Consider the following 18,589-nt stretch of genomic DNA (forward strand, 5'->3'; position numbering starts at 1 on the left):
CTGGCCTGGCCTGGCCTGGCCTGGCCTGGCCTGGCCTGGCCTGGCCTGGCCTGGCCTGGCCTGGCCTGGCCTGGCCTGGCCCTGGCCTGGCCTGGCCTGGCCTGGCCTGGCCTGGCCTGGCCTGGCCTGGCCTGGCCTGGCCTGGCCTGGCCTGGCCTGGCCTGGCCTGGCCTGGCCTGGCCTGGCCTGGCCCCTGGCCTGGCCTGGCCTGGCCTGGCCTGGCCTGGCCTGGCCTGGCCTGGCCTGGCCTGGCCTGGCCTGGCCTGGCCTGGCCTGGCCTGGCCTGGCCTGGCCTGGCCTGGCCTGGCCTGGCCTGGCCTGGCCTGGCCTGGCCTGGCCTGGCCTGGCCTGGCCTGGCCTGGCCTGGCCTGGCCTGGCCTGGCCTAACCTGGCCTGGCCTGGCCTGGCCTGGCCTGGCCTAACCTGGCCTAACCTGGCCTGGCCTGGCCTGGCCTGGCCTAACCTGGCCTGGCCTGGCCTGGCCTAACCTGGCCTGGCCTAACCTGGCCTAACCTAACCTGGCCTAACCTGGCCTGGCCTGGCCTGGCCTGGCCTGGCCTGGCCTGGCCTGGCCTGGCCTGGCCTGGCCTGGCCTGGCCTGGCCTGGCCTGGCCTAACCTGGCCTAACCTAACCTGGCCTGGCCTGGCCTGGCCTGGCCTGGCCTGGCCTGGCCTGGCCTGGCCTGGCCTGGCCTGGCCTGGCCTGGCCTGGCCTGGCCTGGCCTGGCCTGGCCTGGCCTGGCCTGGCCTGGCCTGGCCTGGCCTGGCCTGGCCTGGCCTGGCCTGGCCTGGCCTGGCCTGGCCTGGCCTGGCCTGGCCTGGCCTGGCCTGGCCTGGCCTGGCCTGGCCTGGCCTGGCCTGGCCTGGCCTGGCCTGGCCTGGCCTGGCCTGGCCTGGCCTGGCCTGGCCTGGCCTGGCCTGGCCTGGCCTGGCCTGGCCTGGCCTGGCCTGGCCTGGCCTGGCCTGGCCTGGCCTGGCCTGGCCTGGCCTGGCCTGGCCTGGCCTGGCCTGGCCTGGCCTGGCCTGGCCTGGCCTGGCCTGGCCTGGCCTGGCCTGGCCTGGCCTGGCCTGGCCTGGCCTGGCCTGGCCTGGCCTGGCCTGGCCTGGCCTGGCCTGGCCTGGCCTGGCCTGGCCTGGCCTGGCCTGGCCTGGCCTGGCCTGGCCTGGCCTGGCCTAACCTGGCCTGGCCTGGCCTGGCCTGGCCTGGCCTGGCCTGGCCTGGCCTGGCCTGGCCTGGCCTGGCCTGGCCTGGCCTGGCCTGGCCTGGCCTGGCCTGGCCTGGCCTGGCCTGGCCTGGCCTGGCCTGGCCTAACCTGGCCTGGCCTGGCCTAACCTAACCTAACCTGGCCTGGCCTAACCTAACCTGGCCTAACCTAACCTGGCCTAACCTGGCCTAACCAACCTAACCTAACCTAACCTAACCTAACCTAACCTAACCTAACCTAACCTAACCTAACCTAACCTAACCTAACCTAACCTAACCTAACCTAACCTAACCCTAACCTAACCTAACCTAACCTAACCTAACCTAACCTAACCTAACCTAACCTAACCTAACCTAACCTAACCTAACCTAACCTAACCTAACCTAACCTAACCTAACCTAACCTAACCTAACCTAACCTAACCTAACCTAACCTTTTTTTTTTTTTTTTCTCGGGGGGAAATCCTCATGGACTTCCTCCGCCTGGGAGAGGCGGAGGGGTGTGCCGGACTCTTACCGGCTAAAACCCCCCTGTGTCCTCCTTACACGTGGGCGCGGGGCCGCGGGAATCCAAATTCTTCCGCAGCCCCGCACTGGTGCTGGCCCGCCTTGCGGGCCTCGCCTCGGGCACGGGGGGGTGAGGTGTTAAACTCCCCCGTGCAACGCCTCAGAGGCGCGCGTCGACACCCGCGCGCGCCTCCGCCTCGGGTCCGTTGAATAGGGGGCGGGGACTTCCCCAAGTCCTTCGCCCCTGGACCCGTTCATGGGGGGCGGAAGAGGGCGTTGTCTGCCCTCCTCCGGCGCCCGGAGCGCCTGCTGCGGGCGGGATCGGCAGTTGAAATCTCCCTCTCCCGTTCCGCAGCTTCCTTCTGCGACATCACGTCCTCGCAGAAGGACACCACTGCGTCCCACGACTCTGCGCTGCCGACCATCTTCCGTACCACGGCCGGCAGCGACAGATCGCCTCCTACTTCATTTGTGAGGACACGGCGCTGCTCCTCCCAAGCAACACACTGAACGAACGTGTGTTGCGCCGTGTCCTCCCGCCATGGACGCAGTGGTGGCACCGAGCGTCCGGCTCCTGCCTATGCGACACAGGTACTTGCCGAAGCAGCCGTGCCCCGACAGCACCTGCGTCACCCTGAACGACAGGGAGCCGTGCCTTCTCCCGAGCCAGTCGTCGAGCACTGGCCGGATCGCCTCGACGGTGGCGAGGCCGGCGGTAGGGCGCAGAAGCCTCTGCCGCCATTCCGCCACCAAGACCTGACGGAGCTCTGCTCGGCGCTGCGCTATCTGCCGCTGCACCGGCCTCGAGTCCCGTGCCCGCTCTTCCTCGCGCCACCGATACAGCGACGCGAGTACTTTAGCCTCTAGGTCCCAGGGCGGGGATCCGGCCAGGACGCAAGCCGCCTCGTAGGAAATCGTGCGATACCCGCGGACGACTCTGACGGCCATCGCCCTCTGCGGTCTGCGCAGAATGGCTAGAGTGCTGGCCGCCAGGTCCATCGCCCACACAGGGGCCCCATATAGGGCCATGGACCGCACGATTCCCACGTACAACCGCCTACAGGCGGCGCTCGGGCCCCCCATGTTAGGAAGCAACGTTGACAGCGCGCCCGCTGCACCCATCAGCTTGGGCACCAGCCGCCGGAAGTGGGAACCTAACCTAACCTAACCTAACCTAACCTTTTTTTTTTTTTCCCGGGGAAATCCTCATGGACTTCCTCCGCCTGGGAGAGGCGGAGGGGTGTGCCGGACTCTTACCGGCTAAAACCCCCCTGTGTCCTCCTTACACGTGGGCGCGGGGCCGCGGGAATCCAAATTCTTCCGCAGCCCCGCACTGGTGCTGGCCCGCCTTGCGGGCCTCGCCTCGGGCACGGGGGGGTGAGGTGTTAAACTCCCCCGTGCAACGCCTCAGAGGCGCGCGTCGACACCCGCGCGCGCCTCCGCCTCGGGTCCGTTGAATAGGGGGCGGGGACTTCCCCAAGTCCTTCGCCCCTGGACCCGTTCATGGGGGCGGAAGGGCGTTGTCTGCCCTCCTCCGGCGCCCGGAGCGCCTGCTGCGGGCGGGATCGGCAGTTGAAATCTCCCTCTCCCGTTCCGCAGCTTCCTTCTGCGACATCACGTCCTCGCAGAAGGACACCACTGCGTCCCACGACTCTGCGCTGCCGACCATCTTCCGTACCACGGCCGGCAGCGACAGATCGCCTCCTACTTCATTTGTGAGGACACGGCGCTGCTCCTCCCAAGCAACACACTGAACGAACGTGTGTTGCGCCGAACCTAACCTAACCTAACCTAACCTAACCTAACCTAACCTAACCTAACCTAACCTAACCTAACCTAACCTAACCTAACCCAGTTTGCGTCCGTCCGCGGCCACGAACGCCACGTTTTTGCAACGCTCCGCGCTAAAAAATTCAAAAAAGTGGTATTTTTTCGAGCTACAGTTAAGTGTTTGGTATCAAAAGTTGCGTCTCACTGCAGCGCACCCAGTGGTGAAAGTGCCATAAACCGGACTTTGTGCAGTGAGGAGATATTTGTGAAAAACTGAAAATCTGTGGACTTTGAAAACTTTCAAAGTCCGATAACTTTGGATCCAGATCGGTGACCTGCACATCTCATCATACCATCTTGTGAGGCGCAGCAAGGAGCATCTCCGAACACCTCCTTCGCGAAAATCCTACCACGCATCACGGAGAAATTGTCAAAAAACTAAAAATTCTAACCTCAACTTTGACCACGAGGCCGAAGATCCAGACCTCGCAGCGACATCACCTTTTGACAGAAGACGGACCCCTGTGAGATAAGTACAATAGCGTTTAGACCAGATTTTTATCTCACCTGGTTACAAAGATAATAAATATTGAAAGTTGGAACTTTGACCCGCTGTCCTGAAAATTCTTCAGGCAGTACCCCATATTTTTTCTGCGGATCCTGCTGCGCGCACGCCCGGACAACAAGACTGCAGTTAGTTTATATTTTTAGCAATATTATTTTCAAAAATATAGCAAAATTTTCAATTTTTTCAGTTTTTCAAAATTTTTATATGACAAACTTTTCAAAAAATTTAATTTATTAATTTCATTGTAAAGCCCTATAATTATCATAAATTTAACAGTTTTTACTAGATTTTTATGTCCCTTGGTTCTCGAGATATTCAATTTTTTTGTTATTTTATTGAATTAATTAAAAACAAATTGTTTTTTAAATATTTTGACCTCTGGATAGGGTTCAGGACCCCTATCTCGTCTTATTTGAACCCAAAGTTGGCACCTTTTACCTCATAAACGGCGGAAATAGATTTTTTCGGCCATTTTGGTTTTCGCGGTTCGTACATAAATGTATTAATATCTCCAGAACTATTGGGCCTATCAATTCCGGGTTTTTACGGATGCAAACAGCATAATTACTAGAATATTTTGTATGCGTTTTCAGGAGATTTCAGGACCTGAAATTTTTCAGCCCTGAAACTATTTTCGGCGGATAGAGGAAGCCAAGCCAAGCACCACATTCGAGACCGCAGGTCTCTGTGATGAACGGTTGCGGAGTTATAGCCAGTTAAAGTTGGCATTTGACAGTTGGGCGGCCATTTTGGAAAACTTTGGGCCTTCATAACTCCGGAACCAAGGGTCGCAGAGAGTAGCGGATTTCACAGTGGTGTTTGGGGAGATAACTTCTACCCGATCCACTTGGTTTCAAGCGTTTTGGCGCTGAAAAATTTCGGGCGCCTGGAAACCACCTTGCGCGTCGGGGCGGGACGAACCAAGCAAAATAAGCCCAAACTCGAGTATTCTGCGGCTTACGGAAGGCAAGTTATGCCGGTCTGAAGATTGTCTTTGACAGTTCTCAAACTGTCAAACCAATTTTCATAATCCAGTAACTCCCGAACCGGAGGTCGCAGAAACCTCGTGTTTCCTTTGGGGGCATCGGCTGGACGTTCCCTATCCGACCTGTGGGTTTTCAGGAGTTTTCAGGACCTGAAAATTTTTCGGCCTGAAACCTACCCCATCGGCTGGGTCTCGGCGAGCCCATCCAGAAAAGTCCAAGCACGGTAGGATTCGGACAAACGGTTCCGGAGAAAACCACAGTTAACTGGATTCTGGCCGCCATCTTGTTTTGGCAACCAGAATTTTGGACCGGATTTTCTCGGGAACCTTTTGAGCTAGGATAGCCGTGTTTGGGTTCGTTGGAAAGGGCTCGAGGAGACCTACCCGGTGAGGGATAGAGATTGACTCTACGTAGAGTCGAAAAATTTTCGACTCTATATTTCAAAATTTTTTCGACGCATTAGAGTCCCTGAGAGCTCCTTGACACCAGAACTGGTTCTGGTACCAAATTTTCAAAATTAAATTGACAGAGCAAGACTCTACAAGTATTGATTAAGATAAAACTTTTGTCTTATTGTTTTAAAAATAGTAAACCTACACCTTGTACGTGGCTACATTCTCGCAGACGACGTGCTTGACGCACTAGATTTATTGGACAATCCCTCTACCTCCCCGACCTCTGTTCGCTCTGGGTCACAAAATCATGTTGAAGTAGGTAGAGTTAAATTAACGCGGGAAATAGAACTTTCTAACTTACCTTGTGCGTAGATCCATCGATGAGCGCCTGGTGACCACACAGCCGTGTACGTGATTGCATCTGAAACAAAATAAATTAATTAGCGAACATACATTGTTTAATATTTTGTGTTTAATTATTGCTCACCTAAATTCTTTATTTTACTTATTTTTATATTTTTCTTTAATTGTTATTATACACTTTATATACAGACAGGGGTACTCTATACACTACCCCTTTTTTGACGTTGTACCAAATCAAAACTTTTCATACCAGCAATATGATGGGTATCAGGACACCAGTAAAGAGGGCAACGTCGAACCCGCCAAACAGAAGCCCACCGAAGGCAGGACCTTCGCAACACAGTGTTCGCAGGAGTGTGGGCGAATGGGAGGCTGGGTTGGAGGAGCAGCGAAAATCCGTATCACCAACTAAAATTAACGAGCCGAAACAGGGAGCCAAACCATCCACCTTGACCAGAGGAACGGTAATGACAATACCACTTGACAGCCCACCTGTGCCACATACCAACGTACGAAACCCCAGAACCGCTGAGGCGAAGAGGTGCGTCACGAAGGTGATGCAGCAAATGGCACTCTCTAAAAACATCAAGAGAGAGATTAAAGAAGATGTCACAATTCAGGTGCAGAGGCTCTTCTCTCTGGTAAAGGAGGCTGAGGCTGACGGTGGGCGAGCACCCTCGGTAAGGACGCAGGACTCAGTGGCTGTCCCCTCCCCACCCCCCTGCTCAGTGACCATGGAGACTGAAATGCAGTCCCTTAAGAAGGTGATGGAAGAGCACAGCAAGAAGCTCGCCGAAAGCAATGGAATGATGGACAGACTGAAAGAGGCACTACGCTCTAGCCAAGACAGTATTGAGAAGATCTCATATGCTAGCGTAGCGGCAAGTCAGTCTGGAAATCCATTGCCTAGGCAGACTGCTCTACATTCCATAGCCGTCACCACCGAGGATGAGAGCAAGACTGGAGAAGAAGTTATAACTAAAATACGGGAAGCAGTGAAAGCAAAAGAAGAATGGATCACGGTGGAAAAGGTTAGAAAAACGAAGAATAGAAAAGTTATAATGAGTTTCGGCACAAAAGAGGAAAGGGACAAAGTGAAGGAAAGACTTAAGAAAAATGGAACTGACCTCACCGTGGAGGAAGTGAAGAACAAGGACCCGTTGCTGATCCTTAGGGACGTTCTCTTGGCTAACACCGATGAGGACGTCCTTAAGGCACTCAGGAACCAGAATCCGAGTATCTTTCACGGCCTCGACGGTGAGGCGGATAGGTTAGAAGTTAAATATAGGAAGAAAGCAAGAAACCCGCACACAGGACACATCGTGCTTAGTACCTCGCCCAGCATCTGGAGACGGGTGACAGAAAGAGGATATGTTTATATCGACCTCCAGCGGATACGGGCCGAAGACCAGAGCCCACTCCTCCAATGTTCGCTCTGTCTTGGATACGGGCATAGCCGCCGAATCTGCACGGAAACCGTAGAGAAGTGCAGTCACTGCGGCGGACCGCACCTAAGAAATGACTGTCCGGATTGGTTAGCGGGTTCAACACCGATATGCTGCAACTGCACACACGCAAGGCTAGAAAAAACAGAACACAATGCCTTCAGTTCGGATTGTGCAATTAGGAGGAAATGGGATATAATAGCAAGGACGGCAGTAGCATACTGCTGAGGTTGTCCCAAGAAACACTCCCGTCCAACAATCAGCAAGACCTTACCGTGTGGCCCAAGCAAACTTACAACGCAAGGAACTGGCTACCACCGAACTCTTGTTAGAGGCCAGTGAAAGGCAGATCGCATGGGCGCTGATTCAGGAGCCGTACGTGGGGGCGAGGCGAAGTATGAAGAGCTACCGTGGTGCGAGAATCTACCAGTGCGAGGATGAAGGAAGTGGGAGGGTTAAGGCAGCAATAGCTGTCTTTGATGATGACCTTGATGTTATCCCCCACCCGAAACTCACCACAAACAACATCGTCGTGGTGGGGATCCGAACCAAAGCCTGGGAAATCGCAGTAGTCTCATACTATTTTGAGCCAGACCAACCGATAGGGCCATACCTGAACCAGATCGCCCAGATCAAAACGGAAGTGGCCAACGGTGGATTGCTGATGGGTGGCGACGCCAACGCAAAGAGTTCCTGGTGGGGCAGTACGGTAGAAGACCCCAGGGGTGAAGATATGTCCGGGACCCTGGAAGAGTTACAGCTTCAGGTACTGAATACTGGCGACACCCCTACTTTCGATACCATGAGAGGTGGTAGAGCGTTTAAAAGCCATGTAGATGTCACGGCATGCTCGCTCAACCTCTTTGACCTGGTAGACGACTGGCGGGTCGACACAAGTGCAACGTCCTCGGACCACAACACGATATTTTTTAATGTTAAGGTAAAAAGGGAAAAGGGTATGAACATAAGCAGGACGACAAGAAAATTCAACACAAGGAAAGCGGACTGGGAAAAATTTAAGACAAACTTAGAGAAACTGAAAGAAGAAAATCACTTAAATTTTGAAAGTATAAAGTTAATTAATAGCAAACAAAAATTGGAAGAGACAGTTATAATATATAGAAAAATTATTCAAGAAGCATGTGAACAAGCCATTCCACAAGTTAAAAACAAATGTAAACTTACAATTCCGTGGTGGTCCGAGGAGCTCGCCTTGATGAGAAAGGAGGTAACAAGAAAGAAGAACCGCATCCGCAATGCCGCAAAGGTCCGGAGAGCGATGGTCCTTGACGCGTACCTGAAAGCAAAAGAAGAATATGAGATCGAAGAAAAGAAAGCCCAAGTCGCCAGTTGGAAGGAGTTTTGCCGGAAGCAAGATCGAGAGGGAATGTGGGAAGGTATCTACAGGATCATTGGCAGAACCACCAGGAGACAGGAAGACTTGACCCTATCTAGCGATGGTGCATTCCTAAACCCAAGAGAATCGGCAGCCCTACTTGCAGATACGTTCTATCCAAAGGACACAGAAGAAGAGGACAACGCAGACCACAGGATGATTAGGGAAGCGGCCAGTCGAATAAACGTGTGGACTCATGATGAATACCATGATCCACCGTTTACATCACTGGAGCTGAAGACCGCCGTGGCAGGTTTCAATCCGAAAAAAGCACCAGGAGGGGATGGATTAACATCAGATATCTGCAGTCGAGCAATCTACCAGGACCCGGACGCGTTCCTTGCCCTATACAACAAATGCCTAGAACTGGCACATTTCCCGGACATCTGGAAAGAGGCAACGGTGGTGGTCCTAAGAAAACCGGGCAAGGACAATTATCAGAGCCCCAAGTCGTATAGACCGATAGGTCTGCTGCCGGTCTTGGGGAAGGTCCTGGAGAGGATGATAGTAGCACGGATTAAATGGCAGCTCGTGCCGCGGCTCAGTACTCGTCAGTTTGGCTTTATGCCCCAGAGGAGCACCGAGGACGCCCTCTATACGCTAGTGAAACACGTACAGGACAAGTTGAGGCTGAAAAGCTAATTGTCCTGGTGTCATTGGATATAGAGGAGCGTTCGATAGCGCCTGGTGGCCTGCCATTAGAGTCAGACTGGCTGAGGAAGGGTGCCCGGTAAATGTCAGGAGGCTACTAGACAGCTATCTCGACAGTAGGAAAGTCAGGGTTCGATATGCCGGGGAGGAATGCACAAGAGAGACGAACAAAGGCTGTGTCCAAGGGTCAATCGGTGGACCAATCCTGTGGAACCTACTTCTGGACCCACTACTACAGGACCTGGAACGGCGTGGGAACTTTGTCCAGGCGTTTGCGGACGACATCGTCCTGGTCGTGGATGGGGACACTGCAGCTGAAGTCTCACGGATCACCAATGCAGCCCTCGCCCATGTTCGGGAGTGGGGAGTCAGGAACAAGCTCAGGTTTGCACCGCACAAGACTTGTGCGATGCTCATAACCAATAAGCTCAAGTACGACACCCCAATCCTGAACATGGCCGGGGTCGACATTGGTATGGTGAAGAAGATGAAGCTTTTAGGACTCACCATTGATGAAAAACTCACGTTCAACGAACACACCGCAAACGTTTGCAAGAAGGCAGCCGAAATATATAAGCAGCTTTCCCGCGCCGCAAAAATCAGTTGGGGACTACATCGAGACATAATCCACACCATTTACACAGCAACCATCGAACCTATCATCACGTACGCGGCTGCCGCCTGGGCTCCCGCTACCGCTAAGCAGGGAATACGGAAGCGGCTTGCCTCTGTCCAGAGAGGATTCGTCCAGAAGCTCTGTAAATCCTACCGTACTGTCTCTCTCAATGCCGCACTGGTGCTCTCTGGGATACTTCCTCTAGACCTCCGCATACAAGAGGCAGCAGCCCTGTATGCGGCGAGGAGAGGGTCGTCCCAGTTTGTGCCGGGCGATAGAGAGATAGAGAGTATGGTGAGGTTTGCAGAAGCCCCTCATCCAGCCACGCAAATGCCCCTGGAGTTCGTGTGCCTTGCTGATCAACAGCAGGTAGACACATACAACGTGCAGACGGTGCGAATTTTCACTGACGGCAGCAAGATTGAGGGGAAGGTCGGAGCCGCATTATCCTTATGGAATAATGAGGGCGAAGTCCAGAACCTCAAACTTAGCCTTGCCGCGTACTGCACGGTCTACCAGGCGGAACTCCTGGCCATTTGCAGGGCAACAGACGTAATCCTCAAACGCACGGAATCGAGCTATGGTTTGTACAGCGACTCAATGGCAGCATTGCAGACGCTGTCAAACCATGGCTCGCTTCATCCCCTGGCGGTCCGCGCGCGAGCAAATTTGTCTCAAGCCTTGAACCAGAGCAAAGCTGTGTCTCTGTTCTGGATCAAAGCCCACGCGGGCCTGCCGGGGAATGAGCGTGCGGACGAGCTGGCGAAGGAGGCAGCATTGTCGTCACGGAGGAAGCCAGACTACGACCAATGTCCGATTTCATACATCAGGCGACAAATCCGTCAGGATTCGCTTGGTGAGTGGAATCGGAGATATGTGTCGGGCGAGACGGCCTCGGTGACGAAGATGTTTCTTCCTGACGCCATCGCCGCCTTCCGTATTGTGAAACAGGTGCGGCCAACAGGCGTTCTCACACAGGTATTAACGGGGCACGGTGGGTTCTCAGAATACTTGAACCGTTTCAAGTGTAAGGAGAGCCCATCGTGCGTCTGCGACCTTGATGCAGAAGAGAGTGTCCCGCATATAATTCTAGAGTGTCCAATTTTCTCACGGGACAGATACAACTTAGAATGCCAACTAGATGTCGTATTGACGAGGGACAACGTGAGAGACGTGATGTCGGGCAGGTCGAGAAATAAATTTTTAGTGTATTGCGAGAATGTAGCCAAAACCGTTATAAAAAGAAACAGTAGTGTATAAAACTATGTTTTATTTATAATATAGATTATAACATAGAAACATAGTAATAAGTAGCAAAAAACTGTAAGTGTAGTACATAAGAAAATTAGAAATAGTCATAAGAAAGATAGAATGTGTAACATGGTAGAATATAAGTGAAATAAAACAAATAGTATACATATAAGAAGTTATAATATTATTATAATAAGTTGTAAAATAAAAAAGGAGTAAGAGAACTCATTTCCCCTACTAAATTTTTAATAAATATAATAATAGAATAGGAAATAGAATAGAAAAACAAAAGTGGGAGTCCCACCCACGAGAATGAATGAGGAAGGATAGTAGAAAGACACTGTATGAAGCATGAAAGTACGAGAGGAAAATCAGCGAGAACTGGTATGAAAGAGAATTAGCATTACATAGGCGCCAATAAATGTGGCGGATTTGGTAAAAAAAAAACCTAACCTAACCTAACCTAACCTAACCTAACCTAACCTAACCTAACCTAACCTAACCTAACCTAACCTAACCTAACCTAACCTAACCTAACCTAACCTAACCTAACCTAACCTAACCTAACCTAACCTAACCTAACCTAACCTAACCTAACCCTGAGCAAACCTAACCTAACCCTGAGCAAACCTAACCTAACCCTGAGCAAACCTAACCTAACCCTGAGCAAACCTAACCTAACCTAACCTAACCTAACCTAACCCTGAGCAAACCTAACCTAACCCTGAGCAAACCTAACCTAACCCTGAGCAAACCTAACCTAACCCTGAGCAAACCTAACCTAACCCTGAGCAAACCTAACCTAACCCTGAGCAAACCTAACCTAACCCTGAGCAAACCTAACCCTAACTGATGTGACAGACTTTCTTTGACTTTGACTTTAACTTTCAATAACTTTACCCTCAACTTCGACTTACTTGGACTTCTTTTTATTTTGGACTTTGCCTTTTAATTCGGCATTAACTTTGACTTTGCACAAAGTTAAGGATATAGTAAGTTAGGTTGCACAAAATACGGTTACAGAAAGATGGGATGCACAAAATTACAGTTGAGAATGTTAGGTTTCATAATCAAACAAAGTTAGTTTGCACACAGTTAGGTTTCACAAAGTTGGGTTTCACAAAGTTAGGTTTCACACAATTAGGTTGCACAAAGTTAGGTTTCACAAAGTTAGTTTGCACACAATTAGGTTTCACAAAGTTAGTTTGCACACAGTTAGGTTTCACACAGTTAGGTTTCAAAGTTAGGTTGCACAAAGTTAGGTTTCACAAAGTTAGGTTTCACACAGTTAGGTTGCACAAAGTTAGGTTTCACAAAGTTAGTTTGCACACAGTTAGGTTTCACACAGTTAGGTTTCACACAGTTAGATTTCACAAAGTTAGGTTTCACAAAGTTAGGTTTCACAAAGTTAGTTTACACACAGTTAGGTTTCACACAGTTAGGTTGCACAAAGTTAGGTTTCTCAAAGTTAGTTTGCACACAATTAGGTTTCACACAGTTAGGTTGCACAAAGTTAGGTTAATAGGCGTAGAGTTCAGAAGATCTGGTTTTAGATTTGCTCTGTCTGTTGTTGTTTAGAAGGTAAGATTACTGCAGATTTTGCATGTTGTTATTTATCAAAAGTTATAATTTTGAAAATTCAAGTTTCGTCGAACTTATATTTTCATTATGATCATGTATTTGAGATACTTGTCTTTAATTTTATCTGTGCTTCCTACTTGGGCTTTTGGAGTGCGAATTTTACGCTCCATTTTCGGCAAGTTATTCACCATTCTGTATGAAATGTCGTTCTTTATGAAAAAACAGTTTTTCGAGCAAAACTTTAAAGTTTTGCTCTATTTTACCTATTATTATATACCATTGGATAGTTCTCGCCGAGACGCTTCTTTTGACACCACTTTTGTTACGATATCTTTTATGAAACGTCAAAAAATGCCCCGCCCACCCACCCGGTGTGTACAGGGCAGGTAAACTTTGCCTCAAGGTCATATTGTAATTATCGCGTTTTGAATGAAATTTGTCTCGAAATGGCTTGTAGTTGCCTCCACAAACATCTTTTGTTCTAACAAAACCCTCATATTCGTACGAGGGAGTGTCAATTCGAGTGTTTTGATATTAACTTTTCGATATGTCGATCCGAAAAATAATAAATACTTATTAGTTTTATGCTCAAAGAAATATTTCTTTCTTTTTTTGATCTGAGGTTTTATGTATGAAGTTGTTCAATAGTACACATTTATAAAGAACTAGCTGTTGCCCGGTACTTCGTCTGCGTGGGCAATATGTTATTGCCAAAATACTACACATATATACCGTACCTAGGTGTATTCTTTCACATGATATTATTATGCAATATATTGCTGATCTAGGGAATTACCTAGGTACTACTAATCAGCCGCACAGGTTGACCCATCAAGGTTGTGTTGTGGATATGTGGCCATGTATATTCTAAAGAAAGAACTAAAGTTGGTGAAGTTCGGACTGGATCTAGTCAACCGTTTTGGAAAATTATTATCTACGGGTACGTAAGTAGCTCTCACAGGACGCGGGACGGGGCCGCGGGAAACAGATATTATAAGTAAGTATATAAGCTTTGACAAAGTTGTCATTTGTACATTTTCAGCTGCTGCGACTACTGTGTATACTGTGCTTCACTAACAGCTCACCGGTAGAATTTCGCCTTTAATTACCTTACTTCTAATTCACATCAATTCTAATCAAGAAGGACTTGACTTGACTTGACTGCCTCGTTGGTCTAGTGGTCGCAAGTGCGGCTGCTGTGTTCGAGGTCTCGGGTTCGATTCCCGGGTCGGGCCGAAATCGCTTTGTGGGTTTTCTTAAACTTTCACAAAGCAGCCCGTAGTCAGGAAGTTGTTGATTGATTCACCCGTGCATCGGAGAGCGCGTTAATGTCGGTCCTGCGCCTGATCTCTTTCCGGTCGTGTCGGATTGCCGTCCCATCGGGCTATGAGAGTGAAGGAATAGGGAGTGCACCTGTGGGCGCAAATGCTTGTGCACTATAATATTTCCTGCGCAGCTGGCTGATCTCCTTAAATGAGAACAGTCGCCGTGGCCGAAATCGGCCGTGGACGCCATTATTAGAATCAAGAAGGATAATGTTGGTTTTGTTGTGCTTTGCACTCCTATCATACACACGGAATTTCGATATATTGCACACAAAAAATTATGTAACTTTTTAAGATTTGATACAGAAAGGTTCGACAGCGAGTGATGTAACTAACATAAACAATCTGATTGATTCTCCGATAAACCACTAAGTGTTGGTATATACGTGATGAAGATGACCACATCCACTTTACTGAAGATGACTGGCTGGTCTGGCTGTCAGTGTAGCGTGGGGGAGTGTCAGTCTCATACTGACTTATACCCACCATGTTCCTTCTTAAGCCCTGTGTATACCAGGACACGGGTAACTCTTTCGAACAATCTCGCAGCCCCGGCAGGATTTGGCCTTGTTGAGCCCCATTGGGGTTTGCTGACTCTCCTTGAGGGGTGCGTGGAACAACGCGCGCCGAAGACATGGGCACAACATGGCCTGTTGTCTCCTAGAAGAGGAAAGGACGATGAGCCACCCGAAACTCACCACCCACACCCTCCTTACATTGTTTAATGTTAAACCAACTTAATGTACTTATCATGTTTTTTTAGAACGGTTCTTCGAACCATGCATGAGAAGTTCCATCATTTCTCCTTCCTTAACACGAAGTGGTGAAGGACGGGTGATTTTAGGGACTGTCTTTTATGAAATTTAATGAGAATTTTTTTAATTATATTCATTATATTATTTATATTCTTTAATTTATATTATTTATATTCTTTTATTTTTAACGTAACTACATACTATAAAAGAGTGAATATAATCGCAGCAGCAACCAGCAGATACAGGCATCTTCAAAAGTTGTATTTTTTCAATTTCTGTGGTTATTGATCTGCTTTTTGCCCATTCACTTGTAAGGCTAATGTGACCAACATGAATGCTTACTTTCGACATCAGTAAATAAATCATGAGGTTCATTAATTTGATGGTGTGCGTTACCCAGGCCAGATGTTGTCGAAAATGTTCATTTTAATCTTATAGATAATTAGTTGTGCGGCTTCTGTAATTGTTGCGCACATTTTTAAAGTTGCGCTTATAGTTTTTTAATTATTTCACAAAATCATTTCCTGCTGGCGTAACGTTACCCCAGCCAGACCGTTTTATTTCTAATGGGAATATGTAAATAAATATTATCTACCTATAAAATTAGTTGTCTAGATAGACTATATTCAGTCAGCAGTATACGACAATTGGCTGACATGTGGTAATCATGTCCTCCTAGCCGATTATCATCGGCTACGGCGGCTGTCCTCATATAAGGCGACTAGTTTCCGCCCGCAATGTGGTTTGACAAAAAGTAGCCTATGTGTTTATCCAGGGTATCACCAATCTACATACCCAACCAAATTGGATTTTGCGTGAAAGAATAATGATGAGGCGTGTAAATAGCCTCATCGGGGAAAAATAATAAAAAAGTAATGGATTTAATTGGGACAAATTTAAAAGGTGGAATGAAGAAAGAAAAGAGAAGTGCGGGATGCGGGAGCGGTGATTTTAAATCTTGAAAATCGAATGCGGGAAAAACAATATGGCGGTGAAACTCAAATCGTAATTCAATTAAATCCCTGCCGATGATATTCCGTTAGACACCAATACCCACTACAACTATTTGCAGCAATAAAGCCCACGTACCTTGTGAATCCAGGGACCTCACTTAGAACCAGCGAGATGTGAAGATGCCTCGTTCCAGGGCGCGTGGTCGCGGTAAGGGCTGCCGGCCGGCGAGCTAAATCTAGGTTCATCCACCGGTGGACTGGTTAAAACTCGTGAAATCAGCACTGCACTATAAGTCCGCAATGTCTTCTAGCAGCAGGTTCAATTATTACACGAGAATCTTCAGGAAATCACATATAGGGAAATAATGACGCGGAGCGGTGTGTATTCGACACAATGCGAATGGCGGCGGGAGAAGTACTACGTCCGTCCTTGGCGGTGGCCAGACGCAACACTGCTAGCTTGTTGCGAGTATCTTCTAGAACACTCGATACGAACCAATGGGCGCTGCGGTAGCTAGTATTGTCGTTCGGATATCATCACCAGAGACTCAATTGGGTTATTATACCTAAATATGAAAATGATCGAAATAAAGTTTTAAGTTGCGGGAAAAATAACTTATGTATTTAATTTATTATTGAATAAATATTTGCATTGAAAAAAAAACATTGACGCTTCACCAGCACTCTTTTATAACAAATAACTATGTATTAAGCAGTATTTAATTTGTTTAATAAGTATGTATTTGTTTGAATAGTCTTATCAAGATTGTCACAAATGGAGTATTGCACACGATGTTCTAAATTCAAATCACTTTGCCGCTCTAGAGGATAAAAACGGTTTTTGCGCTCAGATATCAAAGGGTAAAACTACTCTTTCCGAGATGGTGGGATGAAAATGATTTTCATCTGATATCTGAGCGTAAAAGCCGTTTTTATCCCACAAATAACTATTATAATATAAAATGTTGCTATTTGGGTTTCCAGTCTTTGTCATAAAAATATAATTGGAAATCTTAGGTATGTAGCGAGTTGCGTATCATCACTGCGGTTGGGTTTTCGTGAACCATAATTAATAAGTTATTAATGCATAAAAGTAAATGAAGCAAGAGATTACTGTGATCGAGTAGGTCATTAGCGGCGTATATATGGTAGAGGAACGCGGCTCCGGCACTCAGTCACTGATCGAGCTGCACAATGCTGAAACACGTAAGTACTGGCTGTGTTATTGCATTATCTGAGGACTGGGCACAGTGACGTACCTTGTGAATCCAGGGACCTCACTTAGAACCAGCGAGATGTGAAGATGCCTCGTTCCAGGGCGCGTGGTCGCGGTAAGGGCTGCCGGCCGGCGAGCTAAATCTAGGTTCATCCACCGGTGGACTGGTTAAAACTCGTGAAATCAGCACTGCACTATAAGTCCGCAATGTCTTCTAGCAGCAGGTTCAATTATTACACGAGAATCTTCAGGAAATCACATATAGGGAAATAATGACGCGGAGCGGTGTGTATTCGACACAATGCGAATGGCGGCGGGAGAAGTACTACGTCCGTCCTTGGCGGTGGCCAGACGCAACACTGCTAGCTTGTTGCGAGTATCTTCTAGAACACTCGATACGAACCAATGGGCGCTGCGGTAGCTAGTATTGTCGTTCGGATATCATCACCAGAGACTCAATTGGGTTATTATACCTAAATATGAAAATGATCGAAATAAAGTTTTAAGTTGCGGGAAAAATAACTTATGTATTTAATTTATTATTGAATAAATATTTGCATTGAAAAAAAAACATTGACGCTTCACCAGCACTCTTTTATAACAAATAACTATGTATTAAGCAGTATTTAATTTGTTTAATAAGTATGTATTTGTTTGAATAGTCTTATCAAGATTGTCACAAATGGAGTATTGCACACGATGTTCTAAATTCAAATCACTTTGCCGCTCTAGAGGATAAAAACGGTTTTTGCGCTCAGATATCAAAGGGTAAAACTACTCTTTCCGAGATGGTGGGATGAAAATGATTTTCATCTGATATCTGAGCGTAAAAGCCGTTTTTATCCCACAAATAACTATTATAATATAAAATGTTGCTATTTGGGTTTCCAGTCTTTGTCATAAAAATATAATTGGAAATCTTAGGTATGTAGCGAGTTGCGTATCATCACTGCGGTTGGGTTTTCGTGAACCATAATTAATAAGTTATTAATGCATAAAAGTAAATGAAGCAAGAGATTACTGTGATCGAGTAGGTCATTAGCGGCGTATATATGGTAGAGGAACGCGGCTCCGGCACTCAGTCACTGATCGAGCTGCACAATGCTGAAACACGTAAGTACTGGCTGTGTTATTGCATCTGAGGACTGGGCACAGTGACGAGTGCGGCGTGTTGCAGGCGAGCTTGTTGCTGCTGCTGCTGGCGGCGCTGCTGAGCGGCTCGGCGCTCGCTAAGCCCTACCTCGACCTCGGCTTCGGCCTGGGGGGGCTCGGTGGCTACGGTGGCTACGGTGGCTACGGCGGGCTCGGCGGCTACGGTGGGCTCGGCGGCTACGGTGGCTACGGCGGTTATGGAGGCTACTATTAGTAATGGATTATAATAGAACGATGTAATTTAGGTTTTGGCAATTTAACACATACCGAGGGTTCCGTACAATGTGGTTCTCATAAAAATCTTTATCGTTCTGAACCTTTGAATAACAGTCGTTAGTTTTGAGTACCTACGTGTAAAAGGGTTTGAGTAGACTTGTTCCGTGACGACGAAGAGTTTGGTAGCCTAATAAAAAATATTGTCAAAATCAATAATTACAATTTCGAAATAATAATAA

The 18,589-nt window shown here is 48.3% G+C and overlaps 1 long non-coding RNA gene across 1 annotated transcript; it reads left to right on the forward strand.

The window, feature by feature from the left end:
- Positions 1 to 17,794: 17,794 nt before the first annotated feature.
- On the forward strand, positions 17,795 to 18,589 carry LOC135116838 (uncharacterized). Its single transcript, XR_010276414.1, has 2 exons — positions 17,795 to 18,095; positions 18,160 to 18,589. It is a non-coding gene; the product is annotated as an uncharacterized LOC135116838 (long non-coding RNA).

The sequence above is a fragment of the Helicoverpa armigera genome, chromosome 4 (assembly GCF_030705265.1).
Source record: "Helicoverpa armigera isolate CAAS_96S chromosome 4, ASM3070526v1, whole genome shotgun sequence".
Taxonomy (NCBI): domain Eukaryota; kingdom Metazoa; phylum Arthropoda; class Insecta; order Lepidoptera; family Noctuidae; genus Helicoverpa; species Helicoverpa armigera.